The sequence below is a fragment of the Lissotriton vulgaris genome, chromosome 3_1 (genome assembly GCF_964263255.1).
Source record: "Lissotriton vulgaris chromosome 3_1, aLisVul1.2, whole genome shotgun sequence".
Classification (NCBI taxonomy): domain Eukaryota; kingdom Metazoa; phylum Chordata; class Amphibia; order Caudata; family Salamandridae; genus Lissotriton; species Lissotriton vulgaris.
In genome coordinates, this window is record NC_141689.1 from 2000783718 (window position 1) to 2000809578 (window position 25861).

Here is a 25861-nt window from a genome sequence, read left to right on the forward strand (position 1 = left end):
GGACCATACCTTGCGGCCTTTTCAATCGAAAACCTTCCATAAGTGCTCAAATGTGTATGCTTTCAATCGTAGCATAGGTCCATGCTATTTCACATCTCCAAATTTAGTTTCTGCCTCAGAAGGAATCAGCACACAGGGGGATGCTCAGCGGAGCGACTCAACGGCGGTGTCAGTCGGACGCCATCTTCCTTCTGATTTCACTCCTATCCAGAATCCTTCTCTTGAGAGAATCTAGGAAATCATCTCTCTACAGTCAGCAAACAAAATGTTCATCAGTTAAAAAGCTAATCTTGTGATTAAAGTTTTGGCTGTTTTGTGAGAAATTAAGAAAGGATCAGGGGTTTGTCCAACATTTAAGGATGGGGCTTTTTTTTTATGGGCAGTTTGCACCCTTTCTAAGGACAAAGAACCAACCTTTTCAAAGAAAACCCAACAAAGTGTAATTAAAAATACTTCTTAATGGTAGGGATTCTTCAAAGGAACAGGTTTCTGTACCATAGTCTCAAATTTTAAACAGATCACGAGAAATGTCAGTAATAGAGGACTTATGAGAGTCTATTTAAAGATCAAGACAGTACGGTACATCTCTCTAAAAGACTTTTCAGTAAAAGAACATTGAAATAGCTGACTTTGGATGGTGGCTAGGAAACTGCAGGTTGAAATAGATGATTGCATGGGGATCTCCTTATCTTTATTTGAAAGCATGTTATATCAAACCAAGGTGGTCCTAAAGTTTTTTGGATACTCAGTACTTAATTTGAGCTGGTGGTTGCCGGTCGGGTCCTCCTGCCCTCTTTTTTGGGAATCAGCACTTATTTTTCTGCATCTGAAAAGTTTAGAGAGAGAAAAATAAACAAAGCGGAAAGACTGAAGAAGAGGAAGACTGACAAAGCGGAAAGACTGAAGAAGAGAAAGACTGAAATCGTCATAAAGGAAGAAAGCAGGAACCGGCAAGAGTGATATAAAGGGTTAGCGAGTGTGTGATGGTGGATTTAAGATGCATGAGGTAAATTTTAGATTGAGCAGTTTAAGTATTTAACATTTACTTGCACCGGCCACGTGCTTCTGAGCAAAGCTTCAGGAACTGGCGCTCATTCTTTTACACATTAACCACTGCAAATACCACAGACATTCAGTTCTGTCAGGACTTCATTGCTGTGTGCAATATTGCTATGATGATCTGTTTAAAACCTATGCTTAATGTTCCACTATTTGAAATTGAGTTCACAAAACACAAATGTACGCTGTGTACTCTTGTGGTTTTTAATTGGGACAGCAAGTATATTCGTTTTTGCTACCTTGTAGTGAGTATTTCTTAAAATCACAGCCATGTGCATCATTGCCTTAGAGACTATGGTCCGGATCATACATTTCTGAATGGTCCTGTTTCATATCTTTGGTAGAAAGTTAGGGCTGTTTTTGTTGGAAATACTTTAGACCACACTGTTATGAAAACAGGTTTCTGGAGGTGGTAAAATGTGACAAGAATATTTGCCATACTTGTTATGTGGCATTTTTTGTGATGATACTTGTGTTCGTAATGTTGCTTTCTGTTTTGTTGTATTGTACCAGGTTATATTTAAATCATGTTATGCTTTGATGTGTTGTGTATGTAATTCTGTAATGCTCTGCTGTTTACTTTAGATATGTTAGTTAACAAATGCTGCTGTAGTTCCAAAAAAAGGAGGCACATGCTTTGAAAGTTTTTTTAAGAAGCAAGCATTTACCACTGTCTTTGTTAGTAAGAGAGATCTGCCCCAGCACATCCACTATTTAAGTCATCAATTTTACTCCAAACTACGGCAGAGATCCTACCTTAAATTAGCTCTCTTTGATCACTTTGTGATACAAACCCAAACAACTATGCTAACCAGCAGCCTGTGTTCAAATCCTGTTAACGTGTGAATTCATCTAGAAAACACAATTGAAAGGCTGTTGTAATTAAAAATAATGTATGTAGAAAATCCATGCATTCATCACTTATGCTCTGCTTTTTAGCTTGTAGCTTTCCACTGATTATCTGAAGTGTTGTTTCTGAAAGGTGGACCCGAGTGTATTGCACTTACTCACTTGCCGGATGTTTTATAATATTTTCTCTTTGGAATTAGAAGCTTTGACCGCATTTTCCTAGTCTTTGGTCAGTCTAATGGTTTTTATCAAAAATATTTATTATAGCCAAAGGCACTTCAAAGCAACATAACTTCTCACCTTTTAGCGAATTCCAAGCTTTACATGGAATAGAGATTAAATTCATACATCAAAGCAATCAATAAACCTAGCAGAGAGCATTCGATGAGCTCCAGGATGTGCTAGCGCTACAGGAGGAATGCCAATGACAGGCGGAGCAGGCCTAATCATTGCACAGCCGGATTGCAGAATGCAAATTCTACTGCTATATTAAATATTGTGAGAAAAGATCTATTTTGCTGCCGTATGCTATAACAAAATAATCAACTGGTACTTGAATGTATGTGTGAGAAATCTTAGGTGAGGATACCTTATTAGGTCTTGGCTAGACAGCGCATGCGCTGTGTCGAAGAGACAGGTTGTGTTCTATCTGTGAGCTTAGAGGCCACCCATCTCCTACCATTGATAAACTTCAGCATCGCTGTCATTTTCTTTAATGCCATTCGTTATGGCATGTGGGCGTCATGCCCTCTTCTTGTGTTTGGCCTCCCCATAGTGCATGGGCCAAGTCTATGCCTCCTTACAGTGCTCTCGATTTGCAGAGCTATTTTTTCTTTGTTTTCTAGCACTCCACAGGTTTGCTTGAGTTTTCAGGCTGACTCCCTTGCACACATGCACACTTACCACTAAAATGCGTGCACGTAACCAAATACATTTCTTAAAACGTTAAAAATGCAAACAGCACTTGTTTATTAAAACTTTTTTGCACAATCTGATGGTATTGGAGCACGTATTCCGTCCTTCTTCTTGCATGTGAGTGACAGCATTCTGCACACTAATCAGCCTTAAACTATTTTCATTAATTGCATGGGCAATTATATCATTGTGTGCTATTTAGGTAAAAAAAACCTGCTTTTAGCCAATTTCATTTTTAATATTGTTGAGTGTTTGGCAACTCTGCCAACAATAAAGTAGTGCACTAATCATGACAAAACAAAAGAAGGATTGGCAGCCAATGCTGATCTATCAGCTTTGCCAATGCATTTACAGATGTAATTGTCTGTTTTCCCACCACCTAACATTTTCTTTGCTTTTATTTTTATATTTTTTTATGTATACAATGCTACATACAACCCAATGGTAGTCTCAGACCACCTGGTGATAGTGCTATTTATCAGAGTTGTAATAGTTAATACACTTGGAGTTAGATGGACTACTCATTCAGCCAGCGGAACAATGGTTTGGGCTTTTTTTAAAAAAATAAAACTTTTTTATTTTATTGGGTACATGATTCGCAATTTACATTTGCAGTAATCAAGCTTATATACGGCACCTCTATTTCAATTTTACATAATTTCCATGTACAGGTATGCATTTTGTTGCAGATATACATTCGGTAAGTTAGTTTGTCTATGATATTCTAGTTTATTAATTATGTTCTAGTGAGAGCTCTGTAGATGGTAGGGTACAAATGCCTCCCCTGAATATGATCCATTTTCCCCACATCCGCTCCACTTCTTTGGGAACCCTCTGTGAATATATGCATCCATCTCAGCCACCATGGCAACATCCATATCATTACACCACTCTCCAGGTGTTGGGGTAGTTTGCGCCCCCCCCCCCAGTGTCTAGCAGTGTTTTGTTTGACTATCATCATGCCTAGCGTTGCCCAGGCTTGAGCCGTACGATTTGAATCTTTTGCTTCCCATACATTTAGGAGACATTATTTAGGCTCTGTTGGTACAGGGGCCTCACTAACTTGTGTTATTGTGTTCATAATTGTTTCCCAGTATGTCATTATTTCTGGGCATTCCCATTTGCATTCCCAAATCGTGTGATAGAATGTGCCAATTTCACCACATTGCAGCAGGCATAGTTGGTTATCGGTCTTCCCATCTTGTGTAAGGTTACCCTAGTGAAATAAGTCCTGTGGAGCACTTTAATCTGTATTAAGCGTAACTTCTCCTGCCATTCCGTCTCATCTATTTCCCCAACATTAGCCAGCCATTTTTTCCGGAGATGGTTTTGGCTTTTGATAAACCTTGTGGGTATATTTTCATAATGGTGTCAACATCTTGGTGAACAAATACCAAAGCTTTGGGGAAGTTTGGTGAAATCAGGGAAAGTCTAAGCTGTCTAACACGTAGGAATTATGTTATTTTATTATTTGCCTCTCCGTTGCAAACATCATTCAATAATTCTGTTTTATCCCATCCCTCCATTTCACTTATTTCTTTCTAATCTCTTTCCTTTTTAACACTGAATGTAATTGCAACAAGCATCTACAATGCAATGGTTTTGCCTTTGGAAAAGTTAGAGCTATTGGCATTGTAAATGACAAAATTTGTATTTATGTGTTGGTTTTGAAAACAGATAAATAAATGGCATTGTCATTTACATTGCCATTAGCTTAATCTCTCGCAAATGTGATTCTTTACCATGTCATTCATGCATACATTCACTTGGTACCTGCACATTTTTTCAAGTGTGTTCTTTCATTTATCTTTTTTAATTAATGGTGATTTTAGAACGTCTAACCCGATAAGGGCTGAGAAACTAAACAAAACCTTGGTGAGGCCTCATTATGTGTATAGCTGGTTTTGGACGCCTCATCTCCAGACAAATAAAGACAGATTGGAAATGGTCCATAGAAGGCGTGGCATGATGATGCCTCCTTTAGAGGAAGAGGCGGCTGAACATGTAAATATGTGCAGACTAGGGGTCAAGGCGCAGAATTTGAAGGAGATATTCACATACCCAACGGGAATGAACAGTTTAAGAAACAAACATCCTTTAAGCGAGAGTATTCTGTAGCCTACGTGAAACTTAACTAGGAAGGCTCCATCCAGTGCACTGAATGGACTGAGCATCGTGCCAGCAGAATGAGCGCAGGCCAAAATGAAAAATAAAATACAATAAAAGGTATGGATTGGGTATACTGAAGCAACAGTACCAAGTGTAAGAGTCTAAAAGTGGAGAGCACAAGGTCTGATGTGGAGTGCAGCCAGGGTGATGGGAAGGCGGGGTGAGGCCTTGTCCACCATGAATGTCAGGTTCTATAATTAGAAAGTGTTAGTCACGCTGGCTACGGGCTGACTCCCACCACAATGGGCTCTCGCTTGCCACACTCAGCAGCGGCACTGTCCACTCCACTGTGTATCCCTGGACACCAGGTCCTCGCTACGGTACAGACCTGGCAAGGAGGACAATCAGTTGCATGTCAATCGTGTTGCAGGTTCCTTTATTGATATGCCTTATAATCAATATCGTAAGTCACAAACCTACTCATGTCTGCAAAAATACCATTAAACATACATTAGTAAAGAAATATTCTCCTATCTGGACATAACAAATAAAAGAAACATACTTTGTGATTGTCAACGTGATATTTGCTTCTCAAGAACAATGTGAGCACAATTGTTTCAGCACAACCCAACCTAAAGAATAAATATTCCTGTCCAATTATTTTCTTGAACGCTGAGCCTGCTAAATAATTTTTTCTTTCATTTTTGACAGCACGTGACATTCTAAAGCACCAACCCTGGTGGCAAAGCGCAGCGCAGCACAAGAATGTCAGATGCCCATAATAAATACACCTGCCGCCCCCTGCAAAGAACCGCTTGAACCTGACAGAGGCAATAACGGAGCAGGGCCAAGCCCTCCGCCCGCCCCCAGGTATTGTCCTGGCAATGGGAGGATGGTTTGGGAAACTTCCTCCCAGCGCCCCATCCCCGGCTAGATGCATCTCTTCCTGGTACTGTGCACATGCCCCACGCATTTCACTGCACTGCCACGGCAATCCCTAGCCCTGAGCCGACCCCTCTTTGAGACGCTGTGCGGGCAGTGCCCCGCAGAGGCCAGGCCCGGGCAGCGGCAGCAGCAGCGCACCCACCTCCTTCAGCTGCTCCAGCTCGTGCTTCAGGCTGCCATACTCAGGCCTCCAGCTCGTCATAATGCTGCTTCAGGGCCAGCTTCTCCTCCAGCACCACCAGCCCGTACTCGGCCGCCTGAATCTTCTCCTGGGTGGTTTCCGTCAGCTCCCGGCTCAGCCGCTCGATCTCCGCCTTGTAGTGCTCGGCCGTCTGCGGGACCTCGTCGGCAGCCATGGCCCCCCTCGGGTGGATGGAAAGATGAGAGGATGGGTGGGTGGCGGGCGGGTGCCTTCCCAGCTTGGATGCTGCCCCTCGCCCCCTCGCAGCGAACGGAAGATGCCGGCACAGACAGACGCGGCGCGGAAACGGGGTGGGGTGGGGTGGGGCTAAAGATGGGGCCGGTAGGCTGCCATTGCCTCCCGGTCTCCCTGCGCGGCTGGTCAGCTCAGGGCATCACTCGGCAGGGCTGGGATGGCCCCTTCATCCCTGGCTCATTCAAAGGCAGGAGGAATTCGCCATCTCCAGGGCAGCGTCACTGCAGTGTGTGCAGCCTCCACCTGCTCGCTCTCCCCCTGCTGCAGCCCGGTTGATGCTGCAGTCTGCCAGAGGACGGACAACCACAACATCCCTCCCGTCAGGAAGGCGCATGCTTCATCCCCGGTCCCAAACAAAACCCACGCTGGCGGCAGGGAGCGGTGGAGGCAGCCCTCGCTGAGTCACTAAAATACACAAACCACTGGGGGTTTCATAATGCTGCAGTGCAACACTGGGGGGTACATCCCTGCCCCTCGCCGCTCACTAGCGCAACCTCCAGCCCTCTCGCTAAAATACGCTGCTTCCCAGAAAGTAGGAGATATCTGGTCCTGATGATACAGTTAAGAAAATGCACCATGAATGCAATAATGAACAAGATTGGAATGTGCGTTGAGCCCACAAACTGCGGAGCTTCGCAGGCAAGCTACTGCCCGGCCGCCATCTTCAGAGAAACGACAAAAACAAACCTTGACGACAAAAAAAAAAAAACCCCCGCCCACCGCCGCATGACGATCGCAAGGAGGCGGGATGAGAAAAAATCGCGGGAACGCCCACGAATCTGCTCCGGCAATGACTGACAGAACGCTCTTCCAATGGCTAGCCTCCATTTATGGAGCTAGCCAATGGAAGAGAAGGCGGGACAAAGTGCCAATACTGTGAAACATAAGATTTCGCCTGCGCGACGTTGCTGCGCAGCGGACGCCAGGCGAAACCTAAAAAGGTGGTTTAGCTGGTATTGTCCTAAGACTCAGCGATTTGCTTTGTCAAAAGGTTTATCATCCTAAATGTGAGTGAGTATAGAAGGGAAGGGAAGGAATATGTACAACTGCAACAAGAACGCATATCCTGCTGACACTTAAATGAGCCAGGCTCACATATAAGGGATATATAGGGATGAGCAGGAAACACATGACAATGACAAAGCTGTTCTAACGATCTCAGTGTGTAAAAATGCTGATCATTCTGTTGGTATTGAAGACTGCAGGGCAATTTATTTCAGAAAATCAGCTTGTCCTCCTTCCATCCTGTGCATATTCTTACATAATTGTGTTCCTGGAAATGTGGCAGAGTTTTATGTTTGGTTCTTGTGTACTTTGGTAAAGACAGCTCTGGAAATCAGACAAAGTGAGTTTTCTTTATTGTGCACCATCATTGGTATTTTGAGACTGTGGACTTTTCCTCACACTGCTTCAATCTACAGAGAAGAGGATCTGGCAAATTGTGAGTCTGTTGCAGCTGTTGGCTTATCAGCGTCTGTGTGGGTCTATATTTAGTTCATTGGCATGTGTATTATGCCCCTACAAGGCAAAATGTTTTGTTCCCCAAAATATCTTTATTTGCACTCCTGAATTTCCTGTATATTATGTTGTGCTCCATTTGCTGGTTTAGATGTAACTCTCATACCCAGATATGTCACTCCGTTTACTGACTATTCAATAGCCTGTGATCCTGCTATAGTCTCCTGTAAATTATTTCTACCCTTCTCAAGTAAAGCATTGGAAGAATTTGGTAAGATAATTATGGATTTGTCAGTGTCTGTTAAGACTTTAAGATCCTTATGCCCAAAGGTTTGGAAAAGATTCTCCGTCTATAGTATATTTAATCCAATCTGTAAAGCCTTCTTTATTGAAAATGTGCTGGGCGACCCTGCCAACTTCACCTTTGGAATTTAAAGAAATTGGGTACAAGATTGTTAGTCAAAGCATTTAACACAGTTTAATAATTCAGTCTTGCTGAGCTGGATATATAGTTGACTTGATCAAAAGCCTTTTCATTCTCTGAGCCGATGGCCGTCATTAGCATGTTCTTCAGCAATATTTGTTGAACTTCTTCATTAGTTACACAATTCGAGTATATCGAAAAAAACCAAACTTATGGGGGAACTAGGAATCAACAAAAATTTGTTGTGATCACATTACTAGAAAAAAGACACTGTTTTTAAAGACCCCTCACTCACCAGGCTTTCCCCTAAGTGGCACGTGCTTCATCATTGGGGTTCCTCTCAATCCTCTACGGATTGAGGCGTGCTGCAACTTGCGAACTACGTAAGAGCGCTTAGTTATGGACTATGTGAGGTGCAGGGATGTGGAGTGGAAGGAAAATAAATCGTACAAGTACCTAACTAGTGAGCTACGATTTTATTCCCATCCCTAGCTGGTATGGTCATACCAAGGAGAAACCTGACCTTAGACCGCAGGGACAGAAGTAGGTAACGAACCAAGAGCCGAGCTTTGATGAAGGTGTGACTTCAAGCCCCTCTACCCCCGTTGTTGACCATGAGGAAATAGTATTGCCTAACTAGAAATACAGAGTATCATTAAGTAACCGTATGTATTTTGTGTATACACATTAGGTATGCACTTCATTGTATCCTCATTATAGGATTTATTAGGAGTGGTACGCACAGGGCTAGACCCTGTGTAGTTCTGATGAAGAGTTTGTAGGGGACGGATCGAAACATGTTGACACAGACGCAATACTAGGGGAACCAAACTCATTAAAGTCAGGTCAGGTAGGGAGGGTAAACCTAGCCTTAACGTCTACCTCCCCCAGTTATTTGGTTGAAACGTATTCATTAATCATAAAACAATGTTGACCTTGGCTTACTTGAGGTTACGGTAACCATTTCCCCAGATATGAACTGGAGGGTGTGGGGATTCACAAACACTACATTCTGCCAGTGGCGATATTTGAAGGTGGTGGGGCATACATTTTGATTTCTTTTATGTAGTGAGCAATGCAGGCAAGCTTATGGGAAATGTGGGTTTTAGGCTGGATCCTCCTCCAGAAGAAAAAAATCAAAAAAGATCAGCAAATCTTCAACTATTCCTCTCCTCTGCAGCACCCTCTTTACACTCTTCCCTGAATGCACTTCCTTCCATCTCCCTCATTTCACTATGTCCATACACTGCATTTGCTCACATTTAAGCAATTTATTTTAATTTTGCTTTTGCCCTGTAAATATTTTGACATCTGTGCACCCCCTTCACACACATTTTCACAAAATTGTAATTACAGCTGGATTGCATGACCATTGTTCTGTGTGGTCTGTGGAGAGGCCAACCCACCGACAGGCACTATGCTTGGGCTTCAGGCTCAGTGTCAGAGCTCTCAATCAAAGCCCCTCATAAAAACCTGCACAGCTCAAAGTGTGCATGGAAAAAAACAGAAAGAAACACACCATGATTAAATAGCTTACTCTGAAGGAGGCAAGATTAAGCAAAACTTGAAATAAGAGAGGAACTAAATCACTGACATTCATTGCCTTAAAGTTTTCAGCACTCATTGTTCATAAATCAATCCACGTGTTTGGCATTAATGTTGTTAAAGGAAAGAAAATCTGGCATGTTTTAATGTCATACAGCAGATAACTGTCTATAATAAGCCCATATCTCGTCTTTGCCCTTCACTCAGATTTTTGTATCAACTTCACAAGGGAACAAGCACACTGGCCTGCTCGTCTTTAGCATCCATTTCACAGGGGAACAAATGCTGCAGCTCCACTTCTAACGGAGCAAGCGATGTGCAGTCAGGGCCTGAAATGTCACAGTGGGGGAGGTTAGCATGGCGAGGGGTCTCAGAAACAAAATACATAATAGAAGATTAGCATACAAACACTTACCATTACCAAGGACAAGGCGCCAAAACCCATGTGCTTCAGTGCTTGCATCCACTCCTACGTGTGACGAATGGGAAGGGCGGGATCTATGCCTGTGAACGACGAAGGGTTGGTCTCAAGCAGGGAAGTAGACTCCAATGCCCCAAGCCATGACGCTGACAGCATCACTGTCTAATATAAAATACTACCGTAGCATACATTTTGTGTTATGTTCCTCTCCGATAGCGCCATGAAGCGCTTAACAAATACATTTTAACATAACATAACAATAGCAATGATTCATTACGATGAGCTTTAGAACAGTAGACCCCCTGTCCCTGTTCAGAAAGTTGATTTACTGCCTGGCTTCCTTCTCCTGATTCAGAGCAACGCAGGGCACGCAGTCTGGGACACACAGCCCGGACTTAAATACATCGATATATTTAGAGATAGGACTGTATTTATAAATTAATCAATTATTTAATATTCAAACACGTATCTGAAGTGGCCTAATGAAGAATCTACCCCAGCATTCTGCACTCTCATGGATTGAAAAGGTACTTTTGAAATTCTGGAGTCAGGCTAGCTGAAGTTCATAATATTAATAATTGATCAAGTCTGGGTGAACTCCCTACGCTAAATTTAAATACCTTTAATATAAATGCAAGCTGATAGAGGCACAGTGTTTCCATAATTTTCAATCTCAGTTATTTTTTTTAATTAATTTGCAGGAATTTCTGGTTCTTTTCAGAATCAGCATTTTTCACATTCTTGGGAATGAAGAAAAATAGTCAGCAATACATATCGATAATGTAAATGAAAAATAAAAACTTGTAACCGTAGCCTTCTTATGTGTGTCTCTGCAACAGAAAGGAAGAGGTCACTAAGCGAAAGTCTATAATGAATAGAGCCTCAGCCCCCTGGTTCACAGAGGCTCTTAAGAAAAGTAAGAGCGCTTGCAAATGCCTAGAAAGGGTATGGCGTACCAACTACAAGCTGCCAGACAAAATTGTCTACAAACAGCCCCCTAAGGTGCACTATGGGAACGTGCACGAGGGGAATACACTTTTTCTAGCTGCTAAAATTGAACATGCAGGGAACAGATGCAGAGAACTGTTCAATATTGTTAAGGATTTTCCTTCCCCTAAAGCCATTAGCAGCCCATTTGTCCACAGGGAGGGATGGGCTTACCAGGTGGCCCAATTTCTTCTATGACAAGATTAAGACCATACAAGACTCTTTTGCGGTCCAATTATCTGTAGTCGGAGGGGACAGAGTCTTGCCTTGCCCAAGCCGTTGTGAAACAGGCCCTGCACTCACTCAGTCCACCCCCCTATTATTGGATAAGTCCTTAGCACTGATGAAAACCCTTAAATCCGGGTCACCCTTTGACCCATATCCAGCCAAAACTCTGGCAGTCATTGCCGAGGTAATTAATCTGGCTGTCCTGAATACTGCCCTCTAGGTGGGAGTAATGCCTGAGATCTGGAAAAAGGCTAACATTCTTCCCCTTTTAAAAAAACCACGGCTGATCCTTCGGTGGCCAGTAATTATGGACCAATTCCTTTACGACCATACTTTTCTAAAGTCCTGGAGAGTTATGTTAATTCAGTGACCACTGATTACGTTGAGTCCAACTTTCTCTTCCATCCTAGTCAATCGGGCTTTAGAGCCAACTTTAGCACGGAGACTGCCCTCCTGGAAGTCGTGGAAACTATTAAAATCACTTTGGACAAGGGGGGGTGAGCTGCCCTGGTGCTGCTGGATTGCTCCGCGGCCTTCGATACCGTGCCCCACAAAGGACATTTATGAAGGCTCAGGCTCCATGAGGGCATGATCGGAGGCACGGTGTTGAAATGGTTTGATTCCTTTCTGAATAACTGTCAACAAACCATTTGGTGCCCACCTTTTTTCGGCCCCTATCCCCTGATGAAGTTGGGGTTCCTCAGGGCTCAATTCTTAGCCCCACCTTGTTTAATATTTATATGGCGCCTCTAGCGCAGCTCGCTGAGAACTACGGGGCTAAGATAGTGTCATACGCTGATGACACACAATTGTTGTTCACCTGCGGGAAGAGCTCAGATTTTAACAGTGAAGAAATTAACATCTGCTTATCTGAGGTTTTCCACTGGCTTAGGATTAATGAACTGAAGTGTAACCCGGAGAAGTCATAAATAATGTTTTTCGGCTCTCGGTCCTGTGACCTCTGGCATCATTGGTGGCCGCAGGACATGTTGCCTCCCACTTCTGCTGTCCAGATGGTAAAAAACCTGGGAGATAAATTTGATGACTCTCTTTCAATGAAGGCCCAAATTCAAGCTGTGGCAGGGATCTGCTTTGGGATGCTGAGAATGCTGAGGAACTTTCTGCCTCTTCTTGCGGTCCCCCACCGGAAGAAGATATTCCAAGCCTTGGTGGTGTCGAGATCGGATTACGCTAACGCTCTGTATCTCGGCCTGCCTGAATTTTTGCTTGGGCGCCTCCAGGTGATTCAAAATATGGCGGCCTGAGCAATCTTCTTGTTTGGGCCTAGAATCCACTCCACAACTCTTTTAGCCTCTTTGCACTGGCTACCTATTAAGAAATGGATCACCTTTAAATCATTGGTGCTGGATTTTAAGGCCTTCATAAAATTGGCGCCCCATACCTCGGAGATAGACTGCAACAGAATATTCAGTGTCGAACTCTGAGGTCATAGGCTCAGTCCCTGATCATCACCCTTCGTATTCAACTTTCTCGGAGGGGTGGCAGATAATTCCAAGTGCTGGCCTCTCGCCTATGGAATTGCCTGCCTCCTGCGTTAAGGAAATCCCATGATCTCATTACCTTCAGACGAAAAGTAAAAACCTGGATGTTTCAACAACAGCCTTAAACCAGAGCTTGTTGGGCTTATTCTGTTGTGGGTCTTTTTGTTCTTAGCGCCGGGATACTCCTGGGAGTAGCTGCTCGCTTAATAAATACCTGCTAACATAACATAACATAAAACAAGTTCTGCTTCTTAGCCATAGCTTCTATTCAGCCTCTCATGATACAAAGCACATGCTCTTAATCTTTGTATGCTGGGAGATGAAGTCCCCACTCATATGTTGAGACAATATCTTATACAAAGGAAGTAAGTAGAAACATATGAGCAGAACATGCAATGTGAAGTGTTAAAACAAGCAATGCATCTAGTCTTCTAACCATCGTGGTTAAAGTCCTATCTGACACCCCCAGTAGGCCTTTGGAGAAATCTTCTGCATAGATCTAGACGGACGGAATTTTTTAAACCAACAGGAATCTCTGCACAGAATTCCAAGAATTATGTGCTGGACCCCTCAGTTTAGGGAATATTTGTGCAGAGCTGAATTGCCAGGTGACATTGTGCATTGTATTCCTGAAACCAATAGTATTAATGCAGATACTTCAGACTCCTCTAAGCAGGTAGTAAATATCTGCAGGACCACTGTGTGAAGGATGAAGTGAGGGGGTGGGAAGGGTAGTGGAGTGCAGGGGCGAATTTCACCTCACAGTTAGGATCGTTATATGCTCTCCCATGTCTTGGCAGAAGATTGAGTTGAGGGATAAAGTGGGGAAGGGAAACTGGTCCTGGCTACAATGAAGACATTTCCCAAAGGTATTCTACCAGCCGTATTTTATCACTGACAGAATCTGGTTTAGTCTTTCCATACCCTTGAAAAATGTGTGCTGGAATATTGAGCCAAAGATAATAATGCACAGTGGCACGTCATACTGGAATTCCACTACACACTACTTGTAATTGAGGCCTAAGTGCATAAATGCTAATGGAATCAAATCTGTTAAAAATATAAAGTTTATTAAAGCCAGCAGTTTCTACTCCATTCAAAAGCAAAAGGACAAGGCTGAGATACAATTCAGAAACCCATGAAATGTTCTTTCCTCCAAATAAGGAAGGAATGTTTCAGGAATTCCCCTTACATAATATTGTCATATATTGAAAAATATGATTTACATTTAAAATGGCAGATTTCTTTGGCTCAAGATTGGATTTATTGGAGCAAAGTGTGTTTTAGGACAAGATGAAGGAATTGTAAATGAATAAGAACATGATTTAGAAGTGAATTCATTCATTAGAAAAAGTTGTGGAAATCAGATATTTCCTCCAGATTTAATTTAATTGTTTATAAATATTGTTTTATGATAAGATTGGATGAAAATTAAAAAAATAGTTTTTTTTATAAACAATGTCATCATAAAAACAACCTATAAGCGCTGGAGGTTCTTTCTTCCAAGCAGCAAGATTAAATCAATTACAAATGCAAGCTGATATTTATTTTCTTTTAGTTTGGAGAGGTTTTCGCACTTAAAGGTTCAGGGGTAAAATTTCAAAGGACCTGCAAAATCCATATTCATTAGATGTTGAACCTTTATTTCTCTCTCTATTTCTGTTTCTGTCCCCTGTTTTGAGCAGCCCCCATGGCATGGTAAATGGTTGTATATAAAAGACACCTGAAACTGAAGATGAAGTTACTGAACCATAATAAATATGGGAGGATAAATAAATCATATGTAAAGGATAATGGTGCCACTATGCGTTTGTGCCCACGCTACTGTTGACAGAAAGCTTGGTGAATGGTTGGCAAGTGAAGGAAGACCATCTGGACTTTTCAATCCCCTACACTTGTTGTATGTTTTGAAATGACTTCCAGTTCAACAGTGTCACCAGGTTTTCTACAGGCCTCTATGATACCTTGTGCCACTAAACAGAATAAGGAGGCTTGGTCCACTCTGTTGGAGGCTCATAAGGCAGGATTTGTCTATGAGCATATTAGAGGAAAAGATTGTGGCTATTTGGGCTAATTTCCTCATGGCCTCAATCCCTAATACAACCTATGCTTTGCTCTTATTTTAATTACTCTGTCTTGCCTTCTCTTTAATGCTGCCACTTCTTGAGCCAGTCAACCTCTTCAGCAGAGCTCAGTGGTTCTCTTTAAATATGCAACAATGTATTTCGAGCAATCTAATCTTTGAGTAGGAGTTCCAGATATGATGACCCTGATATCTTATCCAGAGTTTCCTATTCAACTTAGGCCTCATTATGGTTAATTTATTACAAAAAACAGTGAACCCTAGTAGTTTGGGGGATCAGGGTAAGAATAGACACAAACTGGAATAGTATTTATGTCCTTTGTCCAGCCAGACAAGAATTTATTTGGCGATGCACACAATCAGAAAGTAATGTCAAGGGGGCACAGCCCTTGGCCTACAGGGAACAAGCCAAAACAACAAGTATAGGCAAGAGCGAGCAAATCGGTCGGTATAATCAGTGAACAGACGTGATTGTAGTTTGAGTGACCATTGTACATAGCATTCACAAGCATATTCAGTACATATGATCCTATTGTGTCGATGACGTTTCAATGCCAAAAAACAAGATAAATGGCTCAGGAACCCCGCCAGAGATGCCGCCTACTGCGAGTCTGCAACAGGCACAACTCGAGCCGTGATCTGGACGGTCTAATTGACTCAAAAGCGGGATATCCTGAAATCTACACTATCATTGGTCCTAATTAAACCACTCCTCTTGACCTGTACTACCTCCCCGCCTAAGGATCTGCCTTGCATGAAAGGCATTTGTTTATAAGTCCAAGACAAACATGATTTATATATTTGTCCTGAAGTTGATGCCATTTATCTTGTTTTTCGGCATGTTCACCTCCCATGGTTGTGTGAATGGAGTAGGTCCCACACAATTGGTCAATACAATTACCCTTTACAATCACAGAGGGTTTCACTAAATTTATCAATTCCAATATCCTGGTCATTCCAATGGAAATGTATGAAGACCAAGTATTGCTAATGGATTAATATAAGGTGCCCTAAACTCCAGAATATCCTCTTCCCTCTCAATGTTGAGAACTAAACCATTTAAAATGTTTCACCACAGATCAACCCCAAACCTTTCCTTTTCCCATGAACGAGCCGCCCAAAGCTTAGGGGAAGGGAAATTCTTCAGTAATGTTTTCCTAGGCTTGATTGCATATGTTATTCACAGGAATCGTCATGCCAGTGAATTTCATGTTTTGTAAATACTGCTGTTTTTCAATAATGGCTATGCATTAAAAAAAGTAAGGCATTTATAAAGAAAATAATTTAGTGTGAATAATGTCATTGAAATAAACATGAATTCTAATCAATGAATTGAATGATATGTAGATTTCTTATGGAAGAGAAACCTGTGAATGTGCATTTTGATTTTATATTTTATGTACTAAAATAGTATAATTATATCGAAAGATCAAAAGCACAAAAATATAAAAGGGTTTTGTAAGACTATTTTTAAGAAAACATTTAGGTTGCAGATTATGTACACTGACTTTAAAAACAATCGCAAGAAGATAAAAAAAATGATAATTTTTGGAGACCTACTGGAGATAGTCGGAAATAAATGTACCTATGTATGGTCACCATGGTAACATGAATGAAATAAACAAAGGTAATTCAGATGTGATGAATCTTAAAGTGTACATATTTAATCACTTTGTGTTATGCAAGGTAGCCGAATATTATGTATGTGAATGTGGCAGCGTCCGGGAGACCCGTGAAGAGGATCGTATAACCTAACCTGAGCATAGACCATATCAGGGGATTGATGGAGAATAGACCAGAATACTATGGTGACAGCACACTCTATTTCATTATAAAAGATTACCTGCATAGTAACTACAATGGAGAAATAGCTCACTGACTCCTGTTAGTAACACATTAATATCGATTCTTCTAGTATATATATATATTTAATACAATTCCAAAATAATTTAATTTACATAAAGTGGACAACGAATGCCTGGTGTGATAAAACCTATGTAGCTAATCTAACATCATTACCGTTTAGACGGCGTTAGGGGAAAATAAACCCTGTCAACTCCTAAATCCCATGGGATAAATTCACAGAACTGTGGCCACCACACACAACTGCTCCTTGTATTCTTCTCCTTGAAGATGGGCAAGCGCTTTTACCACATTCTGACTCCTGACCTGAATGCAGAGGGAGGTGCATGTCTGGAGGGCAAGTGTTTAAAGATCCTCGGTGTTGCTACTTTGAGCAATGCTTCAGATATCCACCCACTTGGTTCACAAGCCACATTTCCTTCTTGGGGGTATTAAAGGCTTCTTCAGGGAAGCGGACATTATGTTAGTTAAGTCTACCCTTAAATTAGGAGAGGGCATGGAATTGCCTGCAAAAACAGTCTGCATCAGTGAAGACCAGCGCAAAGTACATGCAAAAGCCATATTTGTTGCCAGACTCTATTGTACTTTACTCTGCACAAGTCTGGCGTCAAGCTTGGACAAATACAATGGAAGAAAAAGTGGAGGCGAGGCCGAGTCTGACTAAGGGATTTGCCTAGGTTTTCACATGACACATTCTTGACCATGCTTCAATGTCAAGATTGTGTGCATGGGCACTTCTCTTCAAAAATATTTTGTCCATGAATCTGCTCCTACATCAGCATTTTGTGCATGGTTTTGCTCCTGGGTAAATATTGGTTGATTGTCCTGCCCCATTTTGTGCTTGATCAGGTCCCTAAACCAACATTTACTGCGTCGCTGATATGCACAAGAGCAACCTTATTTGCTGGATTTTCAATAGGCCCCATTCCCATTTACAATTTAGAGGAGTGCAAAATGTTCTGGCTATCCAGAAATATTTCGGAATTTGGGCCTATGATTTTTAATTTTTATTTAACAGATGTAACTAAAATATTCAACTTCATCATTATATAAAATAAAAGTACTTTATTGTATGTGTTGGTTTCTAAAGTTTTTTTTCTCATACTTGGTGTAACATAATATTGGGTACATTAGAAATTAAGAGACAGTCGCAGTGCTTTTTCAGGTGAAAGCTATATGAACACAGGCCTCCCAGGCACAAGGTGTGCACAGAAGATGAGACGTATACTGTAAACCTAATTGTATGTACACATGAGGTTTACAGAACAGTCTAACTTTACTAAAGTATGTGAAAACCATACACTTATGCATATAAACTAAAACCTGCATACATTACACTTGCATAAGTTCAAAATGTTGTGGATTGCAGAAACACTTGCAAATTACAACCAATCACAATCTTAGTTACTTCTCTAAAAGTCAGCTTTTTTTGTTAATCAGCCCCAAACCTTGTTGGGGCGAAGTGTAAGCTCAAGTTAAGAATTGAGAAGCTCTATATACAGCTCCCACTCATGAACAGTGGATTGTGCTTAGTGCCTTAAATGGGGTGCCCTTCTTTCAATCCGAGAACATTGGAACTCCTCAGTAAACTGAAGGCTCCCTGGGATCTTCTATCTATTTGAAGCACAAATTATATAAAACAGTATACCCCACTGTTAATATGTGGCTTTGTCAATAAAGATGAAATCCTGGATTAAGGTTTTTCTGCACCTTACAATTCTACTGCAGACTTTACTTGCTTCCTCTGCATAAAGTAATATTTTAATGAAGCATGACAGTAGCAATTGACTATGGAGTTTCAAATGTTGTTCTTACTTTTCAACCACACTGCTTAACTAGTTGTGCTTTTGAATCATCACGATGTGTAGTTGTACTGCAATACACGATTTCACACAAAAAAAATCATTGTTTTGGTAAATTGTTGCGATGTAAGCAGTTTGGACAATTCAAGAGGTCATTGCCAAACAGAAAAACAAGCAAATCTGATGAACCAGAAAGGTCTTATAACTAAGTTCCCTTTCAGCAACTCACTCTTTGGTGAAATATCTTTATTCTGACTTGGTTAGACATCACCTATGATCTTTGGGCCTAGTTCCCCAGCAGAGTAGCATGCAAAGTTGTGATACCAATGTCCTAAAACGTAATTTGACACATTGGACACCATGTTAATAGTGAAGACTTGCCTCAGTCCTCCTACTGTAATAGAATGTTTTTGGAACCATAACTCCAGGTCCAGTTCCAACATTAGTTTTTGAAACAGTGTGTTTATGTGGAATAACTAGGCCCACACCATGATCCCTTCTAGAGCATGCATGTTAAGTGTCAGATAGAACATCAAGGTTATACACCTTTGTCATAGGGTCCATTTTTGTAATTATTGGTGCCTCATAATACTTTGAATTGGATATTAATATCAGCTCTCACATCCCTCTGGATGGGTTGAGCCTTAGGCAGTGTATTGCTTTAGGGTTGCCATAAAGGACACATAGATGTAAGAGTTATTATAAAGCTCTACCTTGCTGCACAATGTCTCTCGGTAATGTAACCCATAAAAATATATTATTCAAATATTTTAAGAAATGAAATACAGTTCAGTGGGAAATATTACCTTCATGGTTTTCATACACATATTCCATTCAGAAATGAGCCAGAAAGCATAGTACACACTATATTTAGTAATATACATTAAGTTATCACTGAGGAAACGGGCAAATATTGTTAGTAAGTGTATGAAGCATTCTTATTCCACCATTTTCTTCTTCTAGGTATTTACATAATAAAATATAGGAACTTTCATAGACACTCATTCTATTGCAAGGGTTCATTCTGTAGTGTAAAAAGTGGATGGCAAATTAGTAATGACATTTCTGACATTTGCTTCTGTGCATAATCAACTCAATGCTTCTCTCAATCCTGAGCCATGTTTCCTATGTTCTACTGTTTAAGGATCACTGTGAATGTCTGGACTATTTTGTGTTTTGAGAAAGATTCTAGTTCCAGCTCCAATCCCATGTTTTCTTTATTGTAATGTGCCCAATAAAGAAAATGTGACTTTCATAAATGATAAAATCAGTAGATATAATTAAAAACTAGTGCTAGAGTAAATTATAATTAATGCTTCCAATTGTCTGTTTCTACTGATTTGTGCATATAAATACAGACAAAAAACAATATATTTCCTGCCTGTCTTTAGTTTTTTAAGAGCGGAAAAATACAGAAAATGGTGCTTCTTGTGAGTGACTCTCCTTGCTGTTCTTCATGAATTCCATACCAACTGCTAGGCAGATAGACACCATGGGGATTTAAAAAAGATGAGATTCCCTTAAATACAGGCATATGTACATGTATATTTGTATATAATGCTAATATTTACTTGTCGGAGTAGTGTTTTGTTATATTTGCCTACTAAATTTGCTAAAACACTACAGGCATCAAAGTATGAGTGCATGTTTCTCAGTTAAATAAATGTGGAAATATACCATTTTATGACTCAATTTATTCTCAAAACATAAAACAAATATGGATAAATACCAATAAAATGGGCAAAAGATAATTATGGATGAATACAGATGGAAATGTTAGATAAATGCCAGAAAACCAGGAGCCCTAATTATAATATAGTATGTGTTTTAATGCTAACCCTAAGAGGGAATGCATATGTGATATTGCTGCCTTTGAAGACTGGTGGGACGACTGATTGAGCCCTCTTAGCCTTCGTAGTGCAAAAAGTGGGGACATATTGAATTGGAATTACCAGGAATCCACACGTCCCCTACATTCAGAAGCTGGTGTAATTTACACCCAAAACAGAAACAATTTTCTAATTAGTCCATATTGAATATTTGTCACCTGTAGCACAAAGGTAGATGAACCAATTAACACTGTATTTTCGAGGGTGGAATACCACATTGTGTAAATGAGTCTTTTGTGCAAGTGGTGTGAATTGGTGCATCTGTTTATTCTAAAGTCCCCTTTAAAATACCGATTTATACTTTATCACAGCCTTGCTTTGTAATAGAAATTAGTGTCAAAGCAGTGTTTCGATGCAGCAATCGTGGCTACAAATAATCATTCAAAAATGGCACATGGAAGCAATGATGGACAGTTATGCCTGCATAAAAAAATAATTACTTGAGCATCCACACGTAAACAATTGATTTCTAACACAATCCAATGATTCACAGAAAACAAGCGATGCACGATTTGTTTTCACACTACACATTGAGACTAATAAATTAGCAACCACAACGGGAATATTTCTCTAAAAATATCTGTGCCTGTGAGGGAGGATTTACAACGGCGAAGCAACGTCACTATGGATTATCGCCTGCCCTGCAAGCAGAAGGTAATTTGTTGTGTTGTGTAAATCATCCGCTGTATCACCTATGGTGTTATTAATGTAATTGCAAAGTGGTTTATTACATGTTGAGCAAAGCATTGTCTGAGGCCATGGTGCTTGTCCTTTTAACAAAAGACTTGCCCTAAAGGGATGAGCTTGATATCAATTATATAGATATTATATCTAACAAAATATTATATAACAAGCTAATACTATCACTTGTCTTTGAATAATATGAAGGTCAATGGATTGACTTTAGGCAGGGTCAACTCAGTCTTTCATTTATCGGCTAATTACTATTGAGTTAGGCAATAGTGGCACCTTTTAATATCGTACTAGGTAATAATACTGTTAGGAATGAATTAACAAATTATATATTTATGCACCACATGGAGCATATTTAAGGCTTTAACAATGGCAGTTTAGTCGAATTTTAAATGCATTGTGTGCTAATGCCTATACACATACAAGAAACACGTGCTCATCATGTATATATGTGAATGAAAATATAATATGAATAAATATAAATGTGACTGAAAAAAACAGGTTTTGAGGGACGCTATAGTTAGTTGGACATTTCACTTGCACAAAACCAGAGAAATTCCGCCATTATAGTTAGTTCAGCTAACTATAACTAGCGCTCCCGCAATGCACTGCTGATTACGTCACATATTACATCATTCATGACCTGGTCAGTGAAATCACTGATGAAATCTCAAATGACATCACTGATGACATCATCCAGTGACCAAGTGTTTTTATAAAGTTTAAATATGTTTTATATATATGCCAAGGTGTATTGGAGAATGAGTTAGTGTATAAGTGTCTGGATGGAGGATTTAGTAGGTGCGTGACGGACCGTATAAGTGAGTGATTAAATTTGTCTTTCTGAATGCATGGGTTAGTGACTAAACTGAGTGTATCAGTCTATCTGTTGTTGTGTAAGCTGCTGCATGGGTTGGACAGTAGTTACATGAGTGTCTATATGGGCTATTGATTGGTTGCCTGAGTGTCTGTATGGGAGACTGACTGAGTGTGTGGGAGGGAGGTGTGTGACTGTGCATAGATGTGTGAGTGGTTTATTCACTGGATGTATGGGATCAAGAGTGAATGTGGAAACAGCTGTATGGGTGGGTCAGTGTATGTATGGATGTGTTGGTGAGCGAATTGATGTGTCAGTGGTACATGTCCAAGTAACTACATATGTAAAAGGCAGTGTATTTGAGAGTTGGAGTATATAAATGACTATACGTGAGAATCAGTGATTGTGAGAGTGGCTGTATGGACGAGTGTGTACTTGTATCAGTGATTTTATAAGAAAGTAAGTATGAGTTAGTATCTCTATGAATATGTGAGGTGGTGTGTGTATAACTGTATAGGTGAGTAAATAGGAGTGTGATTGATTCTTTGCATGACTGACTAGGTGTGTGAGTAACTTCATGGATGAGTGGTGGTGTGTGAGTGTCTGTATAGGTGTATGAGTGCATATGATTGTGTTGTATTGATGAGTGACTGCATGTATGACTGATTGTATGGGTGAATGTGTGGATGTGTGTGTTGACCTAGGAATCATGAGTGTGTATGTAGTAACTGGTATTGGTGTGTCGATTGTTTAGAAAATGGTAGTCTGTGGGTGTATCAAAGGTTATATTAGAGTGTGAGGAGGTGCATCAGATTATCACGTGGATGAAGTCATCAGTGATGACATTTGAGATGTCATCAGTGATGTCATCAGTGATGTCCCTGACCATGTCATGAATGATGTAATATGTGACTTCATCAGCAGTGCATTGCGGGGGTGCAGGTTATAGTTAGACGAACTAACTATTACGGTGGAATTTCTCTGGGTTTGTACGAGTGAAATGTCCAACTAACTATAACGACCCTGAAACGTATGTTTTTTAAGTGAATTTCTAAGATTTTTTAAATGCTAATTTCTAACTATAGCGTGCCTGAAACCTATTTTTTTTCAGTGAATTTCAATGGTCTTTTAAATGCTAATTTATAACTATAACATAGCGGTCGCGTTTGCAGAGTGGTGGAGAAAGGTGAGCGTGGCCTCTGAAACAACTCTTAGCATTTAACCTGTGTGGGATTAACTGGAGGTAACAGGAGGAGTAGTTAGCCCCCAACGTCAACCTTGGGGGCCAACAATCCCTTTTATTACCACCAGTAAATCACGCAGCAGGATTGCTAACTTCCTATATCAGGCCTGACCCCTCCCTACACCACTGTGCAAACACACCCCTAGCAAGTTGTAAGTTGGGGGATTAAGTTCCGTGGAATCCTGAGGGTCTCTGGGGGCCAACTAGCCCACCAGGTACCTCCTGTAAGCTCCACAGAGCTGCGTTGTAGAGAGGTGGTCAGAGGCCATGCCCCTTTTTACACCTCTCTGCAATGCAACTCTGTAGCACTTACTGGGGGTAACTGGTGGGCTAGTTGCCCCCCAGGGGCCTTCAGGATTCTAGGGGACTTAATTCCCCAACTTAAAAAGCGCCACAGAGCGTGTTTACACACTTGTCATTTCAGGCCCTGCCCCCTGCCTTCACCACTGTGCAAACAAACGCGCCCGTAGTGCATTTTAAGTTGAGGAATGAAGTCCCCTTGAATCCTGAGGGTCCCTGGTGTCCAACTAGCCCACCAGGTATCCCCAGTAGGCGCCACAGAGCTGCGTTGCAGTGAGGTTAAAATGGGGGGTGCCTTGGACCACCTCTCTGCAACGCAACCCTGTGGCACTTACTGGCGGTACCTGGCGGGCTAGTTGGCCCCCAGGGACCCTCAGGATTGAAGGGCGCATTTGCACAGTGGTGCAGGAAGGGGGCGGGCCTGATGTGACAAGTGTGCAAACGTGCCCTGTGGCACGTTATAAGTTGGGGTATAAAGTCCCTTTGAATCCTGAGGGTCCCTGGGGGCTAACTAGCTCACCAGGTACCTCCAGTTAGCACCACAGAGCCGCATTGTAGAGAGGTAGTCCGAGGCCACACCCCTTTTTACACCCATCGCGATTTCCTCCAAAATTATTATATTTTTTAATGCTTTTTGGGACACCCTGAGCAGGCCTAGGGGGTCAGAGTGTTTCTACCCTGCTCCCTTTTATTGTTTCTTAAACCTACAAGATGGCTGCCAACACTTCCTGGTTTGGAGTTTTGGCAGCCAATCAGAATGAAGCTCGTGGTCGGGAGGGTTTGCAAGCCCACCGCTGCCCCAGATATCGAAACTTTCTTTTTCTAATTTCTCAGGAACTACTGAACGGATTTCCATCATTTAAAAAAAGGTCTCATTCTGAACCAAGGGCTACCTTTTTGCCAAATTTGGTTTAACTCTGTTCAGCAGTTTGGGCTGCAGTTTTGTCTAAAATTTCCTATGGAGGACAGATATCGAACCCATTCTTTTTCTAGTTTTTCAGGAACTACTGAACGGATTTACACCATTTAAAAAAGGCCACTTTCTGGACCAAGACCTACCTTTTTTCCAAATTTGGTGTAATTCCTTTCAGCAGTTCGGACTGTAGCTTTGTCTAAAGTTTCCTATGGAAATTAACATGGGAAAACACGTTTTGGGACCCCCCCTTTTTTCTCGGCCCCAGCTTGACGCATCACCCCGAAACTTTCAAGACAGAAGCTGACCGGAGCGCCCCACTAGTTTTGAAAATTTCGTGAAGATTAGTCAAACGACGCCAAAGTTAATGGTTAAATCAAAAAATGCTTTTCCTATGGAAACTAGGTCCTAACTATAACTACCTACTGGTGACTGCCAGTAGGTAATATATATATGTGTGTATATATATATCGCACAAATTGTATCTGTTAAACAACAGAGTACAGCAGCTGAAGAACAACTGTTTGCTGCTCACAAAGCAAACAACAGTTAAATAATGTTATTTTCATTTTTTCAATCCAAGTTTAGATGTCCACTGTTTTGTAATTTGTGTAGAAGCCCTAAAATAAATTTTAAATGACATTAAAATTTAATTAATGAAAATACAGAAAATGCTTCTTTGACAGAACCACTTTTCATCTCTTTCCCCTGAGTGAGGCCTATCCCCCACTGTGCATGTCCAATGGTCACGAGCCCAAGCCCCACCACAAGTGGCCGGCCATGCACAGCAGGGAGGTTAAGCCAGGGTCTGGCCCCCAAATCCCCATTGGCACCCAACCTGCATTGTCATCTTTCCTTATTTTTGTTATTAAAATAATTGTTTCCCCTATACAAGCTTTCACCCCAGGAAATCACTGTAATGTGCATGCTACTGCAATACTGTAGGGGGAAGCTTGTACATAGCAACCTATTAATGAAAGGTAAAGCAAAACCAGAAGGTTTAAATTGCAACCAAGGCCCAATGATAGCGAACATTGCAGGAGAAGCTTCAAAAATCTCTGAGCATAACCCTTGGACTTTTTTTGAATCATGTCTATTTTTGAAAGCCTAACAAAATCGAAACATTCGAACATAATCAGGGCTCATTAAAGCTCTGCATTGCTGGCCCTAGGTTCAACAATCTACGATTTTTAAACAATGCCTGAGGCAACTTCAACCCTTCATTCTTGACTACATAGTTAAATAAGTTTCTCTCTCTTTTTTGTTTTACTTGATTTACTTCAGACAGTCATCGAACAGTGTGCTCGAGTATTTCACTTTAAATGAAACGTTCTCATTTAAATAAAAATTATATTCATTCTAATTGCACCCTAAAAACTT

General features: G+C 41.0%; 1 protein-coding gene and 1 pseudogene across 1 annotated transcript in view; one reads left to right on the forward strand and one right to left on the reverse strand.

Moving 5' to 3' along the window:
- The window catches only part of TENM3 (teneurin transmembrane protein 3), a 1290943-nt gene that overhangs the window by 706451 nt on the left and 558631 nt on the right, over positions 1 to 25861 (forward strand). The gene's annotated exons all lie outside the window — the stretch shown is intronic.
- Positions 5930 to 6233, reverse strand: LOC147728706 (protein bicaudal D homolog 2-like; annotated as a pseudogene).